At 33.4% G+C, this 26,293-nt stretch overlaps 1 pseudogene; it reads left to right on the top strand.

Moving 5' to 3' along the window:
• The first annotated feature begins 4,315 nt into the window (after nucleotides 1–4,315).
• On the top strand, nucleotides 4,316–4,854 carry LOC124234967 (peptidyl-prolyl cis-trans isomerase A-like; annotated as a pseudogene).
• Nucleotides 4,855–26,293: the final 21,439 nt, after the last annotated feature.

Raw genomic sequence — 26,293 nt, 5'->3', positions numbered from 1 at the left:
AAAATTGTTAGAGAAAAGTGCACAATCTTGAAGACTGGAGCTACAAATCCATACTTTCCAGACATATCTGGGATCTAAACACATTCGTAAAGCTCTTTGTAGTGCCAAAGACTCTTTGTAAAATCCATAGACACCATTTAAGTCTAAAGAAACGCTGCTTCCCTCTTGTAAAGGCAATATTCATACCTCATATTTCAGATATTAAAAATAATGTCGGGAAAAAATTCCATCTTCTTTACCTCCTATTGACATCTATTCCACTTTTCCATTTTGTCATAGAGGCTGTAATGTCTCTCATTTTTCAGAGCTCGTGTCTCTTTTCTGTCCTTCTGTCTTCTACAAATCTTTGTGAGGAATCTTACACCCCTAACTATCTTTATTATTCCTTCTCTCTCTCCTTTCCCTCTGTTGCTCTCTTTCCTTCTTTCTCTCTTTGATCCTTTTTTCTCTCTCAGTCTTTGTCCCAATTCTTGTGTATAAGCATTCTTTTGTAGTGAAAACAACCAACCAACCAAGAAAAAGACTATCATAATCCATTTCCTTAGAAAATTCTTCTTTCCTTTACCACTTATCTTGAAATAATGTTTTGTGTTTATTTTCTCAACTTTCTCAAATTTCGTAATGGCACATGTTTCTTAAGACATCAGTGTCTGGCCATTACTCAAACTATTTTACTCAATCTTTTAAAAACTATGTTCAATATCAACTTGTGATTATTGGCTACTTATGATTATTGATAAGGCCTTATCAAAAAGTTTACCATATTTTATCTCTCTGAAATATTTGATAGCATTGTCAGTATCCTGAATTTTACAATATGTTCTTCCTTGGCTTCCACAGTTCATTTCTTCTGGTAGCACCTGATTCTTCTACTACATTCTTGACAGTTTTTGCCTTTGTAGGTCATCTGCCCCTACCAAACATTAAATGATGGCCTTCCTAGCCATTTTCAATTTGATTACTTTACCTTCTTACTTAAACTTTTACTTGACAAATATTTAATGTCATGTTATTAACTCATCATTTCATTTATCATTTCTAAGCTGGGCATCCTCAAATTGATATCTCTTACTCTAAACTATACTACATTTCAGAATGTAGTTACTGAAAGTTCATACAAATAGTTTCAAATAGAATTCCCGTTTAGAATTATTTTAACTCAAACTATTTTATTGAATTCATGACTTACCTTCCCGAGATATTGCATAATATATGTAAATTCTCTTGTCAACAAATTCCATTACTATTTATTCTCTTCTCTTTTTTTCTCTCTTATCATAACTCAACTTCCTTGACATTTCTATAGTCATTTTATCAAATCTATTAATGAACTCGCTCTTGAATATAGATTTTCCTTTCTACCACACTGCCACTGTTTAAATCATCACTGATTAGCCTTTACTTGGACTATTCCAAGAGAATTATTGGGTCTAACTATGAATAATCTGTATTCAAACTGGCTTACCATGTACTGTATTGCCGTATTTCTTCTTTAATAAAACCACAAAAACTAGAGATGTGTATGCCAACCAGTTATTGTTAGTGCCATTGAGTCCATTCTGACTCTTAGTGACCCTGTGTACAGCAGAGTAGAACCCTGCCCAGTCTTCTTGGGCCATCTTTTCACCTTCTGGTGCTATGTCTGACAATGCTCTGCTGATATTCATAGGGTTTTCATGGCCACTTTTTTCAGAAGTGGGTGGCCGTGTCCTTCTTCCTAGTCTGTCTTAATCCAGAAGTTCCACTGAAATTTATTCACCATGGGTGACCATGCTAGTGTTTGAAATACCAGAGACATAGCTTTCAGCATCACAGCAGCATGCAACTGCCACAGTATGACAGCCAATGATGAATATCAACCAGGTTTAAACTTATACACTTACCTGTGCCATAATAAATAACATCAAGTTCTTTAGCTTAGTCCAAGAGGCCCTACATCGTCTCTCTTAGCTTATTCCCATGCTTCACATATTCTGCCTTCTTTTCTACCTTGTTATCTTCAGAAATGTTTCTGGGACATAAAAAGTTCTCTAGTTACTTTGTTTCTGGTCTTTCTTTTAAATGCTCTTCTTGATTTTGCTTTCAACTTGGAAAATTTTTGCATGTCCCAAATTCTTAGTCAAATGTTTTTCCCTCTGTTATTTCCCCAAACATATATTTTTTTTATCTTCTTTGTTAGATCGCTAACTCATAGCAATGAAGAAAACACAGATGAACTGTCTAAACTAAAGAATGTCTAAACATTCTTTAGTTAAATCTGTCCTGCAGTTCCATATTTTAGAAGTATGTTCTCTATTTCTAATTGCCTCCAGTTTATTCCCCAGTTTCATTGATCGTTATTCTTTGGCAAGTTGTTGCTCTTGATAGACTTTGCATGTCTAAATATTATTAATAATAAAGCCAGCACAGCATAAAATGCATCCATTGACAGGTTAGTAGACAAGACAGATATAACAAATAAAAGGTAAGTAAATGATAAAAATATTATATATGAAATTTTTATATAATAAAAGAATCAGATAACTCCTACTCCCTATCATAAAATAGAGAATATGACTTAAGAATATAAAGGCAATGAAAAATATTTGATAACCAAGAAGAAAGAATATAATAAGAAGTAATAAATAAGTTTTTACTTTCAGTGAAAGATACCTAAAGTGTAAATAAAGACATAAACTAGGAGAAACAAAGTAGAAGTGATAAGCATTAGGAAGAATACACCTTGAAACTGAGTTAAGGAAGTCAGTGTCAAGTTTGAAAATTCATATAATTTGCAGTAGATAAAAAATAAAATGTATAAATAAATAAGACCCAGGAGATGGTGATATATAAAGAAATTAGGCAAAGGTGTTAAATTTTAAGCGCAATTGATGCACCTGAAAATTACTAACACTATAAAAGAGTAATATAGTCATTAGAAAAAAACCTGAATCTCCAAATCACATGGCATATTTGTCCAAGAGGAATTGCTAGAGTGCTGTAAATATTAACTGATACTCTTGTATAGTATTGTCCTAATAGAGTAAAAAAATGTATCTTATGGAAATTTGGAGTAATCTCTGCTTTAGTTGTCACCAAGGTAAAGAAAACGTCCTATCAGTATTCAAGCGAAAACAAGTTACAAAAAAATGGGAAAAATCTGGACTGTCTCAATACTCTACACTCCTACATTCAACATAAGATGACTGAAGAACAGTGTCTTACAAATCTTAAGGGAAAATGAGCATGAACCAAGGATTCCGGGTTTTTTCGGCCCAAATTGTCATTCAAGTATAAAGAAGACAGAAAATCTCAAACATATAAAGCACTGGGAGATGATAGCATCCAAACATTCCTGAAAAAAAGGAAAATGTCACAATTTGGCCAACTGATGTAATAATTAAATAAAATAAATGAGGGATGATGAAATTATGGTATAAAAAGACTATCAGTAAGCATTGAATACATTTAAATATATAACAGAATGAAATATGTCCTGTCAGTGGGGAACTAGAGAAATAAAATATGACAAAATGAAATATTATGCAGCTTTTAAAACAATGAAATATGTTTTTTCATACCAATATGGAAAGATATCTAAGATAAATTGTTAAGCAAAATTTTTTCTGACTATAACCTATGAGTGTGGATGTCTGAAATTCCACTATATGTAAACAATCTCTGTTGGCATTTGTATTAGATTAAATGAGAATCTTCTTACTGAAACATATAGACCAGAAAGTGGATAATGAACCAAACAGAATAGGATTTATGATTTGCTGTGTAACTGCTCAAAGACACATGTTTCTGATCAGCAGAAAGGGTCCTTCTCTAAATAGTCATTCACGATGCAGCCTGTTGGAATCTTTGCCTCCTTGATGTGTGATCTTAATGGTCAACTCAAGCATTTCTACCCTATCCTGTCAGAGGAAAAAAAGCACAAAGGAAACCAAATGGTTTTATGGTCTATGGCCAGAAATTGATGTGCCACACTTCTACTACCATTTCTAATCAGTCATATGCCTCCCCTTGCCTGCAACAGAGGCTGGAGAATGTATGCATAAAAAGAAATGGAGAACACAGCAGAACCTGTTGGTTTCTTCCACAGCATCCATGATAAGTAAATGAGTAAATATCTTGTGGATTAAAATATTGAGATATTGAAATCTGATCAGACTGTGTTTATCAGCTTTCCTTTTTATGATAAGAGGGGAAGAGAATATTAAGGCCAAAGGATACACGAGGGGTGCTGTTCTGGAGGATGTGATAGAACACGTTGGGAGGAAAAGTTGAATGAAGAATTCAATTACAAATTTACCTATTCTGGGTTTTGCCAATGCTGCTGCCGCCGCCAGAAACACACCGGGAGGGATACCCAGCCTTGGTCAGCCCCACCATGTTCTTCCACTTTATCGTCAACAATGAGCCTTTGGACAGTGTTTCCTTTGAGCTGTTTGAAGACAAAATTCCAAAGACAGCGGAAAACTTTTGTGTTCTGAACACTGGGGAGAAAGGATTTGATTATAAGGCTTTCTGCTTTCAGAGAATTAGTCTAGGGTCTATGTGCCAGGCTGGTGACTTCCCATGCCATAATGGCACTTGGCAGTAGGTCCATCTATGGGAAAAATTTTGATGATGAGAACTTCATCCTGAAGCATACATGTCCTGGCATCTTGTCCGTGGCAAACGTTGGACCCAACACAAAAAGTTTCCATTTTATCATCTGTGTGGCCAAGACTGAGTGGTTGAATGGCAAATGTGGTCTTTGAGAAGGTGAAAGAGTGCATACATGCTGTAGAAAGTTTAGAGCACTTTGGATCCAGGAATGGCAAGACCAGCAAGAAGATCATCATTGCCCACTGTGAGCAACTGTAGTAAATTTGACCTGTTTTTTCTCTCAACCACCAGACTCTTTTGAGGCTCAGGAGAACACCCCTGTATCTGCTCTCCACATCCTATCATCTTTGTGCTTTTGCTGCAGTCCTTGGTCTATATTTTCCTTATCCCCCTCCCAGTCTAGCTAGATTGCAGAGTTAAGTTTATGATTATTAAAGAAAAACTAAACAACAATTTTAAAAGTTTTACCTCTTTTGCAGTTTTATCCAAATCTAATCAAAGGATAAAAGCATCTTTCAAATACCTCAGACTACTTTTTCTACATAAGTTAGTGAAAGAGCTCAATCATTTTGCCATATGAGGAGGGGAGTTGCTTGACCCTTTGCATATTACAAACAAAAATTCTGAAATAAAGTTACTGAAATTTATGCAAATCTGTGTTGATATTCAAATAATAAAAGTCCCTTTTTATTTACACTTGATTTTCCTCTTGTGGATGAGTTTTTCAAATGTGTTCAAATATCAGGTTTGATCCCTCGCTCAACTGGGGACTTACCTTGTAGGGAAATGACTCTTTCTCTTCAGCTGTCCTTCTGGTGCTATATGGTCATTGTAGGCAGCATACCCAATGCTAAACTCCCTGTTTCCTTACTCCTTTCTTTGTTGATTATTTCACATACCCATGAAAGTAAAATTACTGAATAAAATAACTTTGAGCCCTATCTATTTAAATAAAAGAAAGCTTTTCTGAAAAATATAGCTTAAGTTACAACACCATCTTGACATTTAACAAAAACGTAAATGCATTTTACATTTTATCATGTTTTATTACTGCCTAGCACCTTATTTACAATAAAAAATGAGTTGTAAAGATATGTATTATGGGATTTCATGAGAAATAACTTCATTCTCGCTATGAGACCAAATGTAGGCAGCAGCACAGTATTGTTCAGGATAAATGACTGTTTGATAGGATGATTATACCAGGAGGGATAACATTCTCTGTGGTGCACAGAGATTCTCAGGCTCAGAAATCCAGCCAATACAAAGAGGAATATCCCTGAGAGACCTTTTCTGGCAGTGGATGAGAGCTTTTTCCTTTAGGACATTCAGAGGTCACTGCTTACAGTTTCACCAGTAACCAATGTCTGTTTAAAATGTTTCTTGTTAGAGAAATGATGGGGATATAGATTCTCATCAAATTTAATTCCAAAAGAGAGGACGCACTGTCAAGAACAAGCAAAAAAAATATGGCAACTATATATGATGGTATAAAATTGAGCACAAGTTCTTCTACTATATACCTGTAAATGAAGGCTTCACAAATAAAAATGAATATGCTAGTCAAGTAGAAATCAGGCCATGGAGCTTAAAACCAAAAATATCCTGTGTGCTGAGAATCATCTCCACCCTTTCCTTTCCAGAAGTGATCATACGTGTGGCATAACTGAGGATTATTTTTTAAGTCTCTCCCTTTGTTCTCTTAATCTGAAGCTTTGGGGTATTGATGGATAAAACTGATGATGAATAAGAGAATGCATGTAGAGGCAAACGGAGGTAAAATAAACTGTTGTCACTAATAATGATTTTGAAAAACTTTACTATTCCCGAGATTCACATGTATGTCTAATCCCTGATCATTTTTAGAGTCACTTAGCTTGCTTATACACCTTGGGGAACTATGGGATAAACAGGAATTTTTATTCTGAATCTTATTAGAAGATATGTTTATGTGTATTTGGGGAGCTGAAAATCAGGGAGGGGGCTGGGTAAGGAGTGCAGTGAATTTGGAGCTGTTTTTAAAGCACTCTAGATATGTTAGTTCAGTTAGGCAGCAGTGAGTTCACAGGCTATACTGCAGAAAATCTGGACAGTCTCTTGGAGAAATGTGAAAGGTGTTTTAGTCAAGGACTCCATTTTTCTTAGTGCCACACAGGTGACATATACATTATTTATGCCTAAAATATATTATTTTTAAGGGAATGATAATTGGAAACATTTAAATGAACAAAAGTGTGTGTGTGTGTGTGTGTGTGTGTGTGGCAGGGTCTCCAAAATCATTAATAAAATACTTTTTGAATTGAATATAGTTACCTGCTGTACTTGACAGAATAGTAGTTTCTTAGCCATCATTCCTCAAATCCATATTTTCTTCAATGCTGGAATTATTACAAATGAGACATTTTTACATCTTCTTCCTCCTGCTTCCATGCTGGGAACTGAATGAATATTTGCCAAATAGCAATAGAATATTGTACTTTTCAACACAAATATTCTTACGCTTGTCTATGATAGTTCATAAATCTTTACCCAATATACTGCTCACAGTTATAAAACCCATCTTGTGTCATACAGTCTCTCTCTCTCTCATTCTCGTGTTCGCTCTTGTTTGGCTTTACTCTATGTCTCTCAAATCCAAGTGAAGCTATTTAAAATAATTGGGCAGGCACATTTTCAAGCTGTTTATTCTCTCTGTAATCTTCGTGTAGAACAAGCAACATAAACATATTGTTTATCTGTAGAAAACAGGGTTAAATCAGAATGTTTCCGTTGTTTATAAAATATTTATTCAATGAGGATGATCTAAATTGATCAGAAGGACCCAGAAGTCTTCTTCAGAGAATTCCAAACTGTTTTATTCTTTAGTACATGTCTGAGGTCAGGGGCACTTGGATCTCTAGCTTAGAAAAGAAGTCTAGTTCAGACTTCTCTGAATTCTCAGATGATGATGAACCTTTAAAACAATAAGCATGGAGAAATAAAAAAAAACTTTACATCTATTTAATTAGATGTACTTCCTTATTCCAAAAAGCTGTTTTAGTATATGCAAGAGGTGCACTTTCTATTTGGAATTTAGACTCAATAAATTTCATAAATCTTTTCAAGATTTTATTTTCAAAGTTGAGCCTTCTAAATAAGCACCATTTTCCAAAACTTTATGTAGCTATAATTCCTGTGAAGTGTTATTATAGGTTTTCTATTCTTTACAAGTTTGGAGTTTGGAAAGGTAAATATCATTCTCTCTGTTTTACAGATTAAAAAAACAAGGCTTAGTTTAAATAGTTTATCACTGGTCATATCTACAAAGCACCTATCCTGATTCTTATTCAGTGCTATTAACTATGTAGTTATTTTCACTTCGTCTTCTGGGATCTTATTTATTCAGACTCAACCGTGTACACTTTTCTTTTGGAAAACTTGTACAAAGATAAAATAATTTAAAAGACATTTGATCATTTAAAAATATCTAGTTAGTGACTTTTATGAATGAGGAACCTTGAAGGAATACAGGAATAGAACAGAATACAGGTTCATTCTGGTTAGGATCTACTTCAGTTAAACACAAGACAGAGAGGCCCCTTAGGAAACTTTTGTCACATTCTTAGTCTGCGTACCCCTTGCAGAATATTCCATCATTTGCAGTATGAAGTATGCCTTGTTCAAGGCCCTACCAGTAAGAAACAACAGAAGAGGGAATTGTGGATGCTGGTTCAGTCTCAGAACAAACTTCTTTGCTTAGAGAGATTCATTTTATCTGTTATTTTGTCTATCTGTTTTATGGACTCTTTGTACTACTTTTTATCATTTTAAATCTTCAAGGTTTAAAAATATGTGAACCCATTTTGTGCATTTCAGCATTACTCAAGTTCTGAAGCTTTTAGTCATGTCATGTTGTCCATGAAATATTTGATGGATGTGCTCTTTCCATGAGCATCACACTTGCTTCTATAAACATCTCTCAAAGTATAAAGAATTTGTAATTTTCATCATAACTGACAGGAGTGGCAGACATACTTCTCTCATTTGACTTGGTGGATGTATTTTGATTTATATAAATTATGAAAGCAGCATTTATTTGTTTAGAGTCTTACATTCTCAGAGTAGCTAAACAAATTATAACGTAAATTTGTTCAAAATTAAATGAAAATGATATTCACATTATTTTAGAATGAACTCTTTGTATTTTATTATAGAAAGTTAGAAGTATTTGAAGCAACAAAAATGATGCAAGTTAGAAGAAATGCAAAGCTGATAAACACTGTAAATTAAATAAAGAATTTGTGCTAATAGTGCACATACTGCTTCCAATGCACATTGTTAAGCTGCCTTAACATCAAAGAGTATTCTGTTTGTAGATTCAAGGGAGTAAAGTGTTTTATGTTTCAAGTTTCAGCTTGGTGCAAATTGAATCAGCTGAGTTGCAAAATCAAATTTATCATAAAAGTGGTACTGACTGTTAACTACTATGTAATGCTGTAGACATGACCCTGTTGTGAAACTACAAGATGGCCTATTCTAGAACATGACAAACAGTTAGAAGAAACAGGAAAAGTCAGTGTATTTGTCACTAGGAACAAGAAAGATAAAAGGAACATGATCTTGTGCTGTTTCATTGTTTTCTTCACAATTTTAAGACACGCACTGTGCTCTTAATGGCAAATGCCTGGAGGAGTGGTGCCTTCATTTTAAATTACAGCTATGTATGTTTAAGAGATTGTATCGGTATTTTCAAGGGGTTGCTTCTCTGTATTAGGTCTTTTGTTTTAAGAGCAGCAAAAGGCCAAGCTCAAATTCATTCCTAATGAGCCATGTGTTAATGTCAAAGTCTCTGCTGTCCACTCAAATGCCAAAGAACACATCTGACTTTATAATGAGCCAAACAGTTGTCTCTTCATAATCTCAGTTAACCTTCTGTTAAGATAGCTGCATCCAAAATTTATAACACAGCAGTGTAGGTTGTTGCTGGAATGGCTGAAGTCCAATCAAAGATGTAAAACTTCTCATATTGTGTCAATATTATTGCCAAGTCTTTACCACCATACTATCTCCACATCAAATAAACTGACCCAATAAGTTCCAGATGGAATGTTGCCTGATTTTGATCTACTCTGTTCACTAATGGGGAAAGAGATCAAAACCAGATGACAGGCATTAAGGCAATCAGCCAGTGGCAGGGTGGTTGGAATGTAGGCAAAAGTTTGAAATGGCACTGCCAAACCTTTCTTTTCTCCTGAGGACACTCTTTCCAATTAACTACCTAATTTCTTATACTTCTAGATTCTAAACTTTGGTTCTTGATTTGACACTTTTTGACATTCAAAAAGTTTAATGTTTATCTTTTCTATTCTCTAGATAATATATTGTACCTGCTTAACATGAAGATGAATGCCTTCACATAGTCATGAGTAATGAAAAGGATATCTAGAAATAAGGGGATTTAAGGTTGATTTGAGTGAAGTGTCATACGTACACATTACGACTGTGAGTTGAGATTAGACAGATCACTCAGGCACGTCTGTAAAATTGAGAGAGATTTACATTTTTGTGTCATTTCCTAGTGAATCAGTTTGTACTGTTAGATTTTTCACGTATTTACTCTCAAGTATAATAGGTAAATTAGAATATTCATACATTAAGTTGAAAAATACTTGAGTTGAAAAGTTGAAAGTAGTGATAGAACTACATAAAAATACATCAGAAGAAAACTAAGAGTTAAGTAGAAAAACTGACATTAGGAAGAAATACAGTTAAATGTTACTGTCTTTGATTGATGAGACTAAGAATTTTTATCTGCTTTCTTGGATTTCCCAAATTGTCTATAATGAGACTACACTTTTTAAAAGTTTCAGTTGAAGTAGATGGATATCCAGCTTCTAGCACCGCACAAATTAAGCCTGAGAGTGGGTTCTGCTCACTGAAAGAAGGGAGGCAAGAATATTAAAATTTTGTCAGTGTCTGAATACTTTTGCTGCATGCTTCAAGTTCTGTCTTAGTTTTTATTTATTTGCTACATGTTTCAAGTTCTGTCTTAGTTTTTATTTATTTGCTACATGTTTCAAGTTCTGTCTTAGTTTTTATTTATTTTTTTTAACAAGCTTTCTTTAAACATCTTTTAGTAATAGACTTAGGAACTAAAATGTAGTTTAGGTATATGCAATTTCTTTTAAGGTATATATTGGTAAAATCTATCATTTTAAATGATATCAAATATATCAAGTATCTAGCAATTAATATAACAAAACATATGCAACACCAGTATAATGATTTTGTAGAGATTGATGAGCTAATTCTAAAATTGGTATGAAAGTGCAAAGGAGCAAAATGGCAAAGGTAGTTTTTAAAAAGGCAAAAACTAGAAGACTTACATTGTTGGATATCAAAACTAATTACAAAACTATCGTGATTTAGACAGTGTTGGCAAAGAATAGAATATAGTCATTGAACAGATCAATTTATTTCAAAGCTAAAAGTGGAAATTGGCACGGTTGTGCATCTCCAGGTGAGGAATAAGGGAGAGTGATAGAAAGCAAAAAAGAGAGAGAGATTCCCAAATCTATATCTTGGCTTTAATTTCTCCCTGGAATTCCAGATTCACATACTCAAGTATATACTAGGCCACGTCATTTTGTTGTCTAATATTTACCTCAAATTTAGTATGTTCTAAAGAGAACTCTTGATTTCTTATAGTCTTCTCTCAAATGTATCTCTCTCAATCAGTAACTGATTTTACAATCCCTTTCAACCAAAAATATGGGCATTATCCTTATTTCCCTTGTTTTCCTAAATCCAGCCTATTTCTATTTCTCTCTTCTCTACCACTACCAATGTAGTCAAAATTCCATTTATCTCTTGCATAAAACAGAGAAATAGTTTCCTAATTGACTTCCTGATTCCACTCTTACCCAACTCTTTACAATTTATTCTCAGCACAACAGGCTCATACTTAAAAAACATAAATCACACTTCTGCACAAAAAATAAATGAGATAATAATAATAAACTTAAAAAAATAACTGGCACTTTTCTAAGCTCTGTACACTCTTTCTCTTACTATACTACTGTACCCAGATTCACTGAGGTTTTTTTTTATTCTTCGTTTTCTAACTCCATAAGCATACATAGCTAGTTTGTACCTTAAAATCATTTGAATAAACTATAGCCTTTTTCTGGAATGCCTTTTACCTTGATCTTTGCTTGGCTGTGTCCTTACTTTTGTGACTATAGCTTTCATGTTACTTCCTCCACCTGGCCAATCCATTTAAAGTAAAATTCTGTATACCTAGGCTATTTAATTTTCAACATAATATTTATCATAATCTAATATTTAATTACTTTCTTATTTATTTACTCAACACCCGTAGAATGTAAACTCCTGATTAACTGGACCCTTGTTCATAAGCGTATCTCTGAAATCTAAAGTAGTGCCTACCATGTGTAAGTTTTTTATATTTATTGTTAAATGTTGAATAAATAATAGATTGCAACAAAAAGGCATACTTTGACAAGACCAATGATTGGATTAGGACTGAAACTTTAGTCCTAGAGTAAGTAGGAAAAAGAGTCAAATTAAGATAAAATATTAGAACAGCCTCATTGAGAAGAACTAGTAAAATACTCACAGATAGAGGAGATGTGTAATAAGTATATGTGACAACAGCATCCTCCTTGCCTGTGAAGGAAGATTACTTTTCTTTTCTCTGGTAGTAGTGTAGAAAAGCTAGAGGGTATGGCAGTGTTTCACTAGTATTTACCCATTGCAGACCTAAAGTTGGTGGCTATATTTCTGTCTTCTAGACTCTAAATTTGCTAGAACATTGGTGTATTTGTCTCCTTGGGGTATTGAATGATATCATGGGTGAGGTCTGAAATTTAGCTACATATATTATCTGTAAGGGAATTAATACAAGACCATGAATATTAAAATTTTAAACATTTAGACTGAAGAATTTGGTATTAATGAAGCCCTAACAATTCCATGTATCAAGTAGAAAACTAAAGTGTTCCAAATGTTAAGCCTGAGCCTTAGTCTTATACAATATGAACAGAAGGCAAAAATAAGCCAAATTAAGAATTTCCTATTGGGAGATTGGGTTGATTATCAGCTACTTCACAAAATCGTATGTGGAGCTGTATTGATATTTTGCTCAGATCAGTTTTAAAATCTCAGTGTGAAATTCTGGTATGTACATAATTCATGAAATGAATTAGAACTCACAGTGAATTTTGTTCATTGGTATTTTCTCTGCAAAAGAAGATGGCAAAGGGGAAAGGTTATTGAGTGTTCTTCCTCTTTTAGAAATTTGTCTCAGATTGGAATAAAATAACTACAAATTTTCACGTAGTTTGAGTAGCTGCATTGGTACAGGACCTTGATAACTGTAAAACTTTTTACCATCATACTAACCTGAGTCACTTGTATTAGAATCCTGAATTGTCCCTTTTTTCCAGCCTAAATAGGTGTAATAAGTACCTACTGTTTATTCTAACTGGAATGTAGATAGTCGGGATACCTTGCTTTAATTGTATCTCCTTTGAAACTGTAGTCATGAAAAATAGTATATAGTAAGCACTACTTATTTTCTTTCTATTATGAAAATCATACCCTGTTCAATGGAGCATTATTCACTGCTTATATTGCCACTATTTAATTTATTCTAAGAATTGCTGATAAGGCAGTATTAAAGCAATAGAAAATAAATGTTTTAGGATAAACAGTATTCTGACTATGATTCAAAAGTACAATTCAGTGTTCATAAATTAAATTTTTCCCCCTAGGAAAAAAACCAGTTGTGTTATGACAATACAATGTAAATCACATTAAATACATGGTTTAGATTTATGTTCTAATGAATAACCTCCAGTAGAAGACAATTAGACAATTTAAGAAAATGCTTAGTTTCAGTTATAAAAGTGGAGGAAGATAAATAATTATCAAGTACATCTAAATATATGTAATATTTTATCTAGGACTGCATTTGAGGATATGGTAGTTCTGTTAATCATAATGAGACTTGTAAATTACTATCTTTGATTTTTTTTTCTTTTTGCCTAACAGTTGTTTTTGTATTCCCATAATACTTCGTTTTTCTATGGAGATAATACAATATGAATTTGCCTTCTCATGTTAAAGATATAGATATTTTGTTAAGAAATAAAGAATGATCTTATCAGCTCTTGTATAATATTTATGTAAGTATATGAATATGGATTTTTTAGTCACCATAAATATTTAAGTTTACCATATAAGCCAAGATTGATATACATTTTCAAAATATCGGTATGATTTTATAATTATTTTCTCATTAAACTAAGAGCATGTAAGGTAACATTATTCTCAAACATACTCTAATGCAATAATCATTTATTAAGTAACTCAGCAATATAAATGATATTTAGTAAGCTTTTTGCATTTTATGCTGTTAAAAATTGTAATACACTATAGTTTCGATAAATACACTAGAGCTTGTATTTTAAGATACAACTACTTGATGGTATGGCTCACATTTTACATTTGCGAAGCATTAAAATGCATTGTAACTACTTTATGCAACGAATCAATCACTTAAGAATTGTGGTGTGGATAATCATCCAAATACTCTTCTTTCTTCGCATCAAAGGATCAGCTTTGACAAAAATGTTATGTTTTAGATCATATGCAGCCCTTAAAGATGTACTATTTAAATGTGTGACTCCTGTACATAGTTAACAATTCCTAAGAGATTTAGTAAGACTCTCAACCCAGATATCAATTAATGGTATATAGAATAGCAACTGTAGGTGATTAAAGGAACTCACTTATGTTTGGCCCTGGACTTAAAAGCTCTTTGTCGTTTCCTGATAAACTCACATGATAACTGAAGAAAAGAAAAATAGCCGTCTACATATTTCTTCCTTTTTTCCTGAGACGGCCATGAGTTTCCTGTAGAATGAGGCTTAAAAGTTGGCAATGAACTGTCAATATCCAAAGACTATCTCTTAAGGGATTATTATGGCTATTTCTTCTAAATCCATTCTAACCACTGACTACTTCATCTGTGCTGAGTTATTGCACTCTTAACTCAGCCACTGCCAATCTATTCCCAGAACTACTCTGGTTGAAAGCTTAAACCCTGGACTAGACTTCCCTTGTTCAAATCTCTGATCTGCAACTTACCAACTGTTTGACTTTCAGTAGTTTACTTAATTTCTCTGCATCTCAGCTTTGTTATTTATAAGAAGGATGTAACAATGGTATCTAATTGCTATTTTTTGAATGTTTGTGTCCCCCTAAAAATTCGTATATTTAAATCTTGACCCCCAAAGATGCTAGCAGTAGGCGGTAGGACTTTTGGGAGATGCTTAGGTCGTGAGAGTAGAATCCTCATGAATGGGATTAGTGTCTTATAAAAGAAGCTCCAGTATGATCCTCTGCCCCTTCCCCCATGTAAGGACACAGCAAGAAGGCATCAGCTATGAACCAGGAAGAGGGCCGTCGCCAGTAGGTGACCATGCTGGTGTCTTGATCTTGAATTTCTCAGCCTCCAGAACTGTAGGCAATAAACTTTTGTTGTTTATAAGCTCCCAGTTGGTGGTATTTTGTTATAGCAGCCCAAAGGAACTAAGATACTAATGGGTTGGTTATGAGTAGTAAATGAATTAATATGTCTAAAGCACTTGATGAGAGGAGAATCCTTTCATGGTATATACATATATCAAATCATCACATTGTATACTTTAAATATCTTACAATTTTATTTGCCAATTACACCTCAATAAAGCTGAAAAAAGTTTTACTCTTGTTTAATGAATGAGTGATCATTAATTATAGAATTGTTAGGAAGTTTTTAAGTTCTGCATCATATTCAAGTTTGATTAGTCAGGATAGGCTAGGACATATGCTTCACAAATGACCTGAATTCTTAGTGGCTTAAGACAAACAAGGTTTATTACTCACCCACAATCTTCTTCAAGCCTTTCCAATTCTCTATGAAAGTCTCCATGGGATAATACAGATACTTAGGTTAGTAGAGGCTCCACTATTCCATGGGTGCATTCTTTAGAATATGTGACATCTTTTGTCAACATGGCATGGGATGAGGGAACTTGATTGCTAAAAATAGAAAATTAAATTCTTCACTTCTAAAGTGATATTTGGTCACTTAGCCACATTTCATTGTTCATATAACCACATCTAACTTCGAAAAGGACAGTGATACGTGTCTCCTCATGAATTAGAGAAATAATATACTGGTAAAGTTTTATCTCCTGTTCAAATTACTCATGATATAACACTGATCATTCTTCAGTGAATGCCTCCTAGTGTCAGTAGAGCAGTATTTTGGAATGAGAGAGACCCTAGCTTCTCTACATAATAGCTATGACATTGAGCAAGTTATGTAACCTTTCCTAGCCCTGTTTACTCCTTTGTCAAATCATGATGATGCTCTCCCTCTTACAGTGCTCTTATGGGTGCTGTATATATATAAAATTTCTGACTTGATTTCACTGAACATAGGGAAAGAACCCGAGTGCCGCAGTGTATATGAAAGCCCAGATTCTTCCATAAAACCGTTGGAAACTGAAGATCATAAAACCCCACAAAGAGAAGATGGTAGAGGGTCTTACAAAGGATGAATTAATGAACTTTTTTTATTCTGGAACTTTCTCTCCATATAGAGGTGTTTCTTATGTTTGGAAAAGGCAGATGTAATAGGAGATAATCATTTATTAAATCTTTAGAAAGTTTATCCAACTGAGGGAGTATTAGATCCAGATATATTCTCATTCCTATCATATTTCTTAAGCCATAGGTCATTCAACTTTTATAACAATCTGTCAGCTAAAACAGATTGTCTTAATTTATATTACTCTGGGACATTAGGATCTATAATTTTGGTTTGATAAGGCATTAATTTTTACATCCAAGGCATCAGCTCATTGATTTCCCAGGTATGCCTTGTAATGAAGAGATTCCAATCTGCATAGAAAATTCTATAGAACATAAACCTACAAAGATCAAATGAATAGTGCACCATCTGAGAATACATGCATATAAAGAAGCAATTATTTATTTATTACAGTTATTACTTATTCAACAACTAGTTTTTGAGCATCTATTATGTGCAGGACGTGGTTATGCTGAGTGTAGCTACATCTGGAAACAACAACCACCAAAACAATCTGCCTGTCTTCTTGGAAGAAAGAGATAAAAGGTACATAAGCAGATGCATAAATAAGATCATTTCAAAGAGTGATGAGTACTGTGAAAGATACGAGAGAGGGTAATTGGATAGGGAGAGAGGGAAGGGAAAGTTACCTTTAATAGGGTCTCGGCCAGGCTTCTTTGAGGAGATGACATTTGAACTGAGAACTGATTAATGAGATGGGTCCAGCCATGCGAAGACCGGGGGGAAAAATGCTCCAGGCAAAGGGAACACTTGGATATGCTAGTGGAATAAAAATGGCTTTATCTGGATAAAGAATAGAAAGAGGTTCTTTGTTCATTGTAGCTGGAACAAAATGAGGGAAGGAAATCTTAGCAGGAGATGAAATTAGAGGGGTAGGAGGGACCATATTTTCAGAAGTCTCCTGAACTGTGATGAGGTGTTTGGGTTTATTTCTAATTATAAGAATGTCTTAGTTCTGCTGAACTTCATAGATAGATAAATGGAGAGATAGAAAGAGATAGGTAGATAAATAAATGCACTTTAATTAATTAAAACAAGTAACATGGAACAAAATTGCTTTTTTAAAGAGAGACCTTTCACAGTCACTAACCTTGACATTATCAATGATGAACTGTGACTTCTTCGTATCTTTAAATTCACCATGTATTCTGGCAGTTATTTTTCTACTGTGCCAAACTCAGCACCAGATGCTTCACTGTTTACCTTACATATTAATAGAATAAAACATCTGGATAACTTTTCCTCTTGGATTCTTTGTTCCAGTATTATTCACTATTGAATAGACTTGACTGTAAAGGATATAATCTGAAAATTTGCACTAGGTGCCAGCTATATCCATATGCCATGCTCCTAAGCTGGTTAGTGTATTCCACTAGTTTATCCTAAAAATCCTGGCTCCTGCCCTGCCCAAATAAGGGCATAGGATTTTCATAAATGTTACTAGTATTGGATGCTACACTGCTGGCTCATTGTTTTACTTATTCAATAAGCATTTTTTATAGCCAAACATAGTTGATATAACACACCCTTTAGAGCATCATCACTTAAAAGAAAATGGCATGCGATAATTTGCATAATGATGCTATTACAAATTTAGATGAGAAGAAATTGTATAAAGATATCTACAAATTCTATGAGGGCATTGAATAAAAATCTCAAGTATTGAAAGAAGATTTAGAGAGTCTTAACCTCAGGAATTCAGAAAAGTTAGATTTATTTGTATCTCTATTTCCTTTTCCAATAACGATGTTGGACCCCTTTCCGAAATGTGCACACACACACAGGGAGCTAAAATGCTAGCCTGGGCCACTTACCAAAAGGAACTAAACCTACTCTTGGTTTCGAATTTCTAAAAATGTAACAGGTCAAACCAGAGAAGGATAGTCAAGGGAAACACTGAATATTCCTGTCACAAAGCTCTATTCAACAGGTATCTTCCACAACAAGAAAGGACTAAAATGTAAGTATTTTCATACTAATAGTATATACAGTGTCTTTCATAGAGTATTTCCTCAATAAATATTTGAATGTATGAGTAAATATACTCTAATTGTTGTGCTAGGACCTCCCCTGGTTGGTCTTTTGCCTGCCTTTTGTAATACCCGGTTATTCCCTTGGTTGTATCTCTTGCTCAAATGTGAAGTCCTTACCTACATTTTTTGGCTGGCTGCTCAGTATTCACTTCTATTTAGGAACGTTAGTATTCACTTTTAATGTGCTGGTTTAACTCACCATTCAGACTCTTGAGACATGCTCATATTTCACACCATTCTTCTTCTGTGGCCAATATGCAACAAGCAGAGGTCTAGTGAACACATTTTGTGATGTGTTTCCTGTTTGGTTACTGGATGGTTTCTGCTTAGAAATTGTTTTTTCTAGCTTCTGGTCGTGCTGGTGTTAATTGAGGGTACTAGGCAGATAACCTTAAAATAAGAGATGCACATAGGTCATTTTACCCAAAATGAACTCTTGAAAAACATTCTGATCTTCATGCATTTGTTAATTACAATATTCCTTTTCAAGCCATTGATAATTAGACTACTTGTTTAAGATTTTATTCTTTTCTGTCAAAAATTTAGTTGAACTTATATAATGTATAATTCTAGTAGAAAGTAAAGAGTGTAATTCTGTAATTATTATTTTCTCTGCCATTTTAATAAAAAAATTGTTTCACCTTGGTAATCATATCTATGGCAATCCATATTATAGCACTTATATAACAGACTATTTACAATAATGGTTATTATCAGTATTCACTCATAGATTGTGAGTATTTTAGTGGTCCTCATTATTCATCCACTCTAGTTGTACCAGTACAGGGCATTATCTTTTTCTGAAATATAAAATGTGCTCAGTAAATGTTCGTCCAAGATGTGGATGAATGAGAAAACATATTAAAACTTCTGTCAACATCGGGAAAAGTAACATGGCATCTATCTTTAAAAAGAATGAATTTTTTTTTCAGAACTTCAAGGACAGTAACTTTAATACTTTCCAAAGACTAGACAATGTATTACTTTCTAATCTTTCATAAATACTGATATTTTTAACTATTCATTATATGTCTTTCTCAGTGTCTCCACTAACTCACATTTTAGTTCTCGGGATTTTCTGATAAACACGATCTGGTCCTATTGCTTTACTCTAATTTCTCATCTAGCTTCATAATTTACTTCTTTGAGAATTTTGACTTTGCCAGTTGTGTATTCTGATTTTACTTAAAATACCTCTGGCATAATGATTTCTGTATTTTATGTTACTCTAAAGTATAGGATATATATGCAATAATTTTTTTCTATAGTCTTACTTCTCACCATTTTCTTGCTGCGTTAGGGCATAAATAAAACATCACTTCTTATATTATTATTTCCCACAAATGGTTGTTCTTTATATAGTATAATGCTGTTAAAATTCTGTCTAGTATTTAATTTTAATTCTAAGTCTTATTCTAAATATCTTTCTTTCACCTATTTCTTTCTTGATTTATAAATGTAATAAACATGTATTTGTGTATTTGTGTTTTTTAAACAATCTTTTTCTTCAACTTGTTGTCTGTCACTTTGTGTATGGGGACAAAATTTACCCCTTTGTAACTGATATCATTTTGAGCATGTAAGTGCTGTGCAAGAACTATCCTTTTCTTACTCTGCCACTCTTCTGATTTCCTCCAAAAAAAAACGACAAAAACACAAAACCAGAGAAATCAGAAAACCGGTAGAATTTTCTCTACCATCATTGAGACTCCCAGGAATACCTTAATCCGTAGAAACTCATCTTGACCTTGAAACACCGTTAAGGATAAGAAAGAAGAAAGAGATTTTTGATGTTCCTTTCTCGCTGTTGACTTTTGTTGTCAGGACAAAGTATGTACTTATTATGTTTTGTTCACCCGTTTCTCTTTCCAATTTGTACAATTAAAACAACTACAATGCATGGAAAACAGTTGTCATTAAAGGCAAGTTTAAAAATTTGGGGCTGGTTTCAATATATATAGTGTAATATATAATCATATATTAACTAATATTGACATTCTCAAAGTCAGGCCATAACTGTGGCAGCCTTACCTTGTCATATAACTTTTCTTAAACATTTTCTAGGATAATTTGGAGTCAATGCTCGTATAACCATCAAACTAACTGACAAAATTCTAATGATGAGAGTTCCAGCTCCTGGAATGTTTTAGACTTTCTCCACCAGGATATTTGAGTTTGTCTTTTATTATTTGTGTGTAGAAGGGAGCAGTTTATTACTCATTTACAACCATGACTTCAGTACCTAACTCAGATCTTGTTATGTTATGAATGCTAAATAGTAGTGACTCAATAAGAAATACATCTGGGTATTAATAAATGGTAGGACAATCAAAATTCTTATTTTAATTTCAAGCTTTTAATCAGGCTTGTAATTGTAAGATAACCAATCAGTAACTAGTCTACTGCTGTATCTTTTTTTTTGTTTTTGAGGAAGATTAGCCCTGAGCTAACTACTGCCAACCCTCCTCATTTTTTTGCTGAGGAAGACTGGCCCTGAGCTAACATCCATGCTCATCTTCCTCTACTTTATATGTGGGACTCCTACCACAGCATGGCTTTTGGCCAAGCGGTGCCATGCCCACACCCAGGATCCGAATCTGCGAACCCTGGGCCACCAAGAAGCGAAACGTGTGCACTTAACTGGTGTGCCACCAGGCCAGCCCCTCTACTGCTGTATCTTTTATGATTTAACATCAAGAAATATGAAAACAAATTGAGGATATACTAGAGTCTTCAAGAGATTTAAAGTTCTGTGTTCTTTAACAAGCGTATTATGGGTTTAATGAATATCAAGAGGAAGCAACAGGGCGTTCCTGGACTTATTTCTCAAGGATAGGTATTCTCTTTTAACTTTATTTGCTTCACTTTGCAATTTCAAGTGTTCTGCCTTTGGTACTCATTTTGTATTATAGTACAGAATGTTTCCCTAGATTATTTTATATAGACTTTTAGTAAAGTAATCTTTATTTCAAAAGACAAGGGTGACTAATAAGATGTGGATCAAGTGTTCCAAAGGGTCATAATTCAAACCTAATCTTTTTAGAATAACGCAAAATAAAATATACGTAAGTGAAATTTAATGTTCACACACTCCCTGAGCCTAATTAGAAGACTTTGAAAATGTGAACGGAAAAATTGAGAAGTGTAAAACAATTAAAGTAAACTTTGTGAATGTTCAGAAATAAAGATTGTAAAAAATAAACGTTTAGTCAAGTAAAGATTGAAGATGAGATGTCTGTTGTTTCTCCATATAGAATCAGTTAAAATTTAAGTACAGTTAATTAAAATGTGACATTTTATCATAAACCTATTCTAAATTTTATATTCCAAAGGAAGGATAAAATTGAATTGAAAAAGAAGAAAGATGTAGAATCATACAGTAATTTTGCTATAGTAATTATAATATACAAAATTATAGAATATTCAATAACATATAAAGAAATATATATGATTAATAATACAATGAAAAATTATACAGTGGAATCTAGGAACTCATTTAAGGCTAAGTACAATGGCATACTGCAAAGTTTTAAAAACAAACATCTTTGTTATTTGACTATAGAATTTGAAACACAAAATGAAACATTCTGCAGATTTCGTGTCTTCTGCATCTTCATGTTTACAGAAATGTCACCTATCCTCTAGGAAGATGATGTAGAAATATAGAAACATTCCTTTTCCAAAATCCTAAGTCACAGAAGTGCTTTGATTGAATATTGTATCTTTAACATTGATTTTATTGAGAGCAAACTGACTTTTACAACAATAATAAAAATATATAGATGGGAATTATGTTTCAAGCACAAAATGCTAAGATATTTGATTGTATTTCTCCTTAAATTCTCCTGTTTTTCCAGTGCTTTAAAATAGCAACATTGAATTTAATTCCATAACTTGATATTATAAAATTAATACATACTTTTTTAGCAATTCAAGACATGGAACGTTCTGAAGAAAAGTCTAGCAATTGTTCTTCTCATCCCACTTCCAACTCACCCACCCTCCACCTCCAAACCCGCCTTTCTAATACAGTCACTGTTAATCTGATTTATATAATTGTATATGTTTCCTTGATTATACAAACATGTACAAACATTTTTGCACACAATATTTAATTGATATCATATACCTGTTTTCAAGAAATAATATGTTACACTCATTTGAAAATAAACACCTATTGCCATGGCAATAGTTAGGAAAGCCTGTATTTTTGATTCAAAGAATACAATTTCCCAGTTGCATTCCCAATAATTCCTTGTAAACAGCCAGTAAGAATACTTACAATTTATTACTTCTGCATAAATGACTGCTTCTGTTAGAGAACATGAAAAATAATATATTGAAATAATAAGTATGCTGGAGCATTGAAGAAAGTTTTAGGCCAAATCTTAAAATCACAAAGGCAGAAAATAGAAAAATTAAAGCTTAGCTACTAAGGTTATCAGCATTGCATGTATTATAAAATGAAGTTTTAGCTTGAAGAGGTTGAATTGCTGAGCAATTGTATATACAGTTCTTCCAAATTCAAAGTAACTATGAAGAGAAGAATCAGCATTTCTTTAAAAAGGTGCATGATTTGTGATTTAGATTTTTAAACAATAAAATGTTTATAAACTTGTTCTTTGTAGATATTAAGATAGATTTTTTTAATGTAGCAAGTGCATGGAAAAATAATACAATTTCCAGCATTTCCTATTATTTCACTTAATGTTTTAGGGTTTCAAAATAATAACCATGCAGAATAGGGAAATCTAGTTAACATTTAAGTGTTTTGAAATGAATAAACATTCAAAAATTGTTTAGGGTATATATACATGCAGATTTTTAAAAACAATTATGTTGACAAACGTCTCACCCTCCCCAAATGAATACCTTCTTTGAAATAATACAAATGACTAGTGATAGAAATATATGTTTTTCTGATTCTGTAACTCTAAATTGACTCAAGAAATAACATTGAGAATACTTCCCTCAAAATAGATTTTATGATCTAGTAAATGTTTAAGAAGCTTCCCTATAGAAAGGGAGCATTCATAGAAATGATAAAAGCAACATAAACAAACATATGCATGCATGAATAACTAAATAAGTAACTTCAATTAATGAGTGTTTATTTAACACGTACTATCTGCCAAGTATTGAGGAATATAAAGGGTAATTTGAGGGACAAGGAAAAGAGTCTAAACTCAAGATGCTTATCGAGATGGTGAGTATCAGATCTGGATGGAAATTAACAAAGTATTCAAGGCTTTGAAAGCCCTAATTTTGATGTAATCCTCAATCTAATGTAATGTCATTGTTAATATCACATACCACTGGGGGATGTTATGTGCATTTTTCTTTGTAGGCCTTTCAGGTCTCTTTTTTGGTAATCAATCATTTTAAGGAAAAGGTCTTGTCCCAAGAACATGATACAACAGTCTCTCCCTACTACAGAAACATTACCCAGTGTATATATCAAGAAAAACATATTTGACATAAATTTGCCTTTATTTTCCAATTCTCCATATTCAGCATCTTTCCTACCCAAGCAATTGGTACTTTGTCTTTCTAGTAAAGTCACTTTCAGTAAGATGTGAGAGATGACATATGCTACCCATCTCAGGGGTGTTTCTATTTTAAAAATAAGAAAACCTTAATAGTAAAGAATTGTTCCAAATAACTTTAAATTTCAGAGCAAAAAGTTCTTCAGTTTCCTATTGTGAAATTTCTACCAGTTTTGATGTAATAACCTTTCTCAACCAAATTTTGAAGTAACTTGACTGAGTCATTCCTACCAAACAAGCTTACCTAATACATGAATATATCACTAAGTGGATTTCAAGCTTTTGTGAAGTAGAAAAGAAAAAATAAGCGAAGGAAGGACTCTTTACAGAATCCCTCAAGTCAAGCTGTGAGAGCCTGCCTGCTCGACAGTGAGAGAGTAAGTCCATCTTGTTTTCTTTGGAGAGTCAAGTCATATAAAAGGGCATTCTAGTCTAACCAATGAACTCAAACTGGTTTGATGGAGACTAACCAGAGTTCAGATCTATCAAAAAAGTAGTTAAAGCAAAATGGGGAAAAAATGGTAGGTCTTCAGTACTGAATTTGTCCATGGATTGAAATACTTCACTTCATTTCCTGTTTGTATTAGACGATAATTACACTGGAGCAGGGTGTGGTTGGCCTTAGAGAGGAATGATATTAAGATCTTTCATTAACTCTATACATGGTTTGATTAAGGAAAATAATAATTAAGGAAAATATAAATCACTTTCTTTGATTACGCAAACATATTCCTAGTGAAAAAAATAAGTTGTGTTGGAGTAACAGAGAGCTTATGTCTTAGCAATACAGGAATAATCGAATTAAATGTTTACAATTCTACCTTCCAATTGTTTTCTAAAATATTAAAAGGTATTTCAAGGTCATGATTGATTTCATTTTCAGGGTAGCTCCAATTATCTAAAATTTTTAAGTTAGGCATATAATTAACATTTTATCAACCATATCTCTGTACTTATATTGCTCATGAGGATAGATACATGGAAAGAAAAATAGATTAATAGATACATAGAGCGATTCTAGCATTCATTGAGCTTTCAACACCTGCTGCCCTGTGGTAGGTACCTCAGAAGGTGTGTAGCATGTAGGCAGGGCATAGAAATGATTGAAATGAAATTTCTGCTTTCAGAGAACTTTTGGTTTAATTCCACTAATAGAAGTGTACAAATATGCAAATCATTGATGTAGGTATGGAGGAGGCAAAGATGATATAGTGTAGTTCTAATAACACAACTGAACAACCTCAGGGTCCAGATTAGAACAATGGTTTTAGAGCATGTGCCACGTTAAAATCACTTCTCAACATGTGGTTTGTGTCACTAAGTTTTACATAAACCTGAAATAGAGCTATAAAAGTGTCAAAGGTAATAAGAAATAATGAGTGGTTATAGTAGTAGTAATAATAATAGCAATCCTATATGACTCTTGCAATGAGCTAGGCTTTGTTCTAGGCGCTAGTCACAGAGTAACTCATTTAGTCCTACTCTATGGGATAAGTACCATTATTATACTCTTCTTACAGATGAAGGAACTGAGATAGAGAAGAATTAAACAACAACAACAACAAAACTTGTGCAGGATTACAATCCTGGAATTTGAACACAAGTGGTATGGTTCCAGTGTCTCTACTATCAACCACTGTTCTAGAATGCTGCTAAGTAAGATGATTGGAGCAGCTATATTTAATTTTCAGACACCTTGGATGAGCACAGGTAAATACTCTTAAATAAATACATTATTTTATAATTATGATTCACAATAACTTCATTTTATTAAGTCAATTACTGTCCTATTTTCAGCACTTCCATTTTGTGTCCATTTAACTCCAGGGTTACATAAACATTGCACATTACTTTCTTCACTTTCTTGGATATGGTTTCATTCTTCAATCATTTATTGAGAATCCACAATATTAAAAGTGCCAGATGTATACTGGTGAGGAAGGCAGATAGTCCCTGCCCTCAAAGAGTTCACAGTCTAGGAGAAAGCAACAAGAAAAAAATGTACTTAGGGCCAGGCTGGTGGCGTAGACTCTGCTTTGTTGGCCCAGGGTTCATGGGTTTGGATCCCAGGCACAGTCCTGGCACCACTCCACTATGGCAGCATCCCACATAAAATACAGGAGGATTGGCACAGATTTTAGTTCAGGACTAGTCTTCCTCAAAAAAAAAAAGAAGAAAATGGAAGATTGGCAAGAGATGTTAGCTCAGGGCCAATCTTCCTCACCAAAAAAAGAAAAGAAAAGGAAAAAAGTGTACTTATAAGCCAATTTGCCAAATGCAATTATAGGAGAAGTTGTCAAATAAGCATGATTTATTTAGTGCTTGATTTAGTATAAAGGAATATTAGTGCTTGAGTTTTCCATAAAAGGCAATATTTGAGCTAAGATTTGAATGCTTCTAGCATTTATTTGGATGTGGAGTGGATGGTATAGGAAAAATAGGGATGAAGAAAG

Source organism: Equus quagga, chromosome 2, assembly GCF_021613505.1.
Source record: "Equus quagga isolate Etosha38 chromosome 2, UCLA_HA_Equagga_1.0, whole genome shotgun sequence".
Classification (NCBI taxonomy): Eukaryota; Metazoa; Chordata; class Mammalia; order Perissodactyla; family Equidae; genus Equus; species Equus quagga.
This window is presented reverse-complemented; position numbering and strand designations above follow the sequence as displayed.